Genomic DNA, 3,160 nt, shown 5'->3' on the forward strand with positions numbered 1-3,160 from the left:
TCAAACTTTTCTCATCATTGAAAAAAAAAAAAATAAAAAAAAATAAAAAAAAATAAAAAAAATGAAGGAGAAAGAGATGACCAGAAATACATATAGCTATTTGATTAGTGGGTCAAATTAGATGCTTTGCTTTTACGTGGATTTCGTATGGAAAACTAATTTTAAAGCGTTACGGTTAATGTTGTTTTTTACTTGTCATAAGCAGAAAAGGATGACTTGTAAGACGACTTTGAAATGACAGGTTTTATGGTATCTTATTAAAAATAGATCTCTTTTGAATCCATTCTATCAAATTGAAAATTAAAAGTTAGTGGTAGCCTGCCCTCTGTTAGTTAAAACGGGAACGGCAAAAAAACATTGTTCGGTACGGGCATGTTTTAAACGGATCAAAACGTGAACGGGACGGTCAAAAATACGGTCAAATACGGTAAAAACGGGAAAAAATAAAAAACAGACGATACGTGTTTTAAACGTTTATATTTAAATAATACGGTGTCAAAAAAAGGGCAATATATAGACATAAATTGGCATAATAATTCTCTAAATACCTAGATAACAATAAAAAAAAATAGCCCCGTTTTAAACGTTTCTATTTTAAAACGTTTATATTTTTCAAAATCCCTTTTTTTACTGTCAAAAAAACGGGACGGCGTTTAAAACGGCAAAAAAACTTTCAATAGCCCCGTTCCCGTTTTTTACCGAATTTATGTGAAAAATTCGGCAAACGGCGTTTAAAACGACAAAAAAACGGGACGCCGTTTTAAACGCGTTTTAAACGCGAATTAACTAACTAGGGTCAAGACTAAAGAGTTGGATGAGGATGACACCTCAATCAACTAAATGGATGCCACGTGGTGATATCTGAATAATAAAGTAATATAATAATTGTCCCTCTAAATAATATATTAATTTTCTCTCACTCTCAAATAGAAAAGCTTATAGGATGGAGTGTTCCTCTGCCCATGTGAAGAGAGAATCTCTTAGCCATGGATCTGACTCTTATTTAATCGAGGAAGGATATTTTGGATTTTTCATATTATTAAGGCAGAAGTTAATGATAAGACTAATGTTCTAAAGAGCCCTAATTGTGGATAAAGAGATTCTTCATCTTTGGGTGACGAACAACTTTGTTAATTTTGCAATAATTGGATGAACCATGTAAAAAAAAAAAGAGGAGAGAGTTCATCAAGATGCTAGTGTAAAGAAGCCCATGCCAATAAATGAGAGGACACAATCAAGAATCTGCACTTTATTTCTTTTTTTTTTTTTTTTTTTTTTTTAATTCTCTTAAATCATGAGTAATAATTAATAATTTTTAATCTATAAAAATAGCAATGCGTATGATGAAAGTGGATTTTTCTTTTTATTTATTTTGGGAAGAGATTCCATAGTATAATGAAGCCCATGCCAATACATAGTAGGTCCCCCATAAGTTTAAGAGTTGTCATCAATCTTATACTCATTCGACATTCAAAAATAACATTGTCACGAGACAAAGTTATATTTTTATTTGGAAAAAAGTAACTCATGAGAATGTTATTTTTAAGACAAAGCTAGTTGCCTTATTCATGTGCTGTAAATGGATTAAATTCAAATGGGAGTATAACATTATTCATATCTACTATCCATATCTTCATTTGGTTAGTTTTCGAATGAATTCAAATAGTATTTGAAAAATGATTTTTCAAATACACATTCTCCTAAATGGATATGAACATGAATCAAGTACAATTCTTTTTGACTCTCCATTTATCCTTAGTTTTGGGAGAATAGAGAGTGGAGTCGTAAGTATGGAAGAGTGGCATATCTGAAATTACATAGAAACGTATAAGCACACATTGAGTCATATCTATAACAAGACTAGCAAGGATGTAAGAAGGGCTGTGGGCAGGTTTCTGGTACGGTGTGCAGGCCAAGAGAGAAGAAGAGAAGGGAAGAAAGGGGGAAAGCCCACAAGACAATACAATACTAACATATTAAGTAGATGAAGATGGGAGGGAGGGTGCAGAACTGGTGAAGCACATTTAGATTGAGAAAATTGTATGGATTTTCTGAAATCATGTGCTATTGCTCAAATTTATAATCACCTATTTCCGATAGGAGGAGTTGACAATTGAATCCCATTTCCTCATTATTTTCATATCTATGATACTATGAAAAGAAGGCCAGTCTCCAAATTCACGAATATTGATATTGAGTTTCTCAACCCTATGCCTTAAGGTTAGTCAGTTCTATTTCTTGATAGGGGTAAAGAAAGATATAACTCAATGGTAAAGTGTCAAAGGTGAACTAGCAAAAGCCAAGGGCTCACAACTAGTTTTTCTGTCTTTGGAATCAACAGCATTTGATTCATTTCAAAAGCCCAAAAGAGAGTCAAAAGTATTTGATGGTCGAAAACGAAAACGTAGACCCTCCGGAACTAATCATTTATATGTCGTGACTAATCATTTTCCTCCCCTACCTTCAACAATTAATATGATGAAATAGTTGATGGAACAAGAATATATACGGAGAACAACTAGTAGTGAGAGAAGCGACTTTCACATTTTGGGATCTTTATAAAAGGTTCTATAAAGCGTTTGTCTCAGTTCAAATTTAGTTGCTATCTTCATAAAAGGCCAAAAAAAAAAAAAAAAATGCCTACCCCTCCCATTTGAAAAATGATAGACATATGTGTTTGGCAGGTCCAAGGATCACTGATTAACCAAATGAATCCCTCCCCTCTAACTTATCATTCATTGATTGACCTGGTTGGCAGCTTCTACATCTCTTGGATATAAGGCCGATACAACGTTTTTTCGAATGACTTAAGCACATTGGCTTGCCTTAGTTCTTACTATAATTCTCATTTTTTATTTAATTTCTTAGATATTACTTGTAATATACTGTGAATTAATATATGATTATATATTATTAAACTCTTATTTAATCATATTTTTATAGTCATACTTAATCATATTGGATGAGCTTTTTGAACCGATTAGAATAATTTTTAGAAATCAATTTTTCGAATACAGATTCCTCTAAATTGATATGAACATTGAATATGAATTTCCAATTATCCATTTGCATCTGTACTTACTAGTAAATAAGAGGCATGCTAAAGTTTTAGAGTGTTGCAATACTATCCTTTAGATCCTAAACATCTATAATGAATCAA

Source organism: Macadamia integrifolia, chromosome 7, assembly GCF_013358625.1.
Source record: "Macadamia integrifolia cultivar HAES 741 chromosome 7, SCU_Mint_v3, whole genome shotgun sequence".
Taxonomy (NCBI): Eukaryota; Viridiplantae; Streptophyta; class Magnoliopsida; order Proteales; family Proteaceae; genus Macadamia; species Macadamia integrifolia.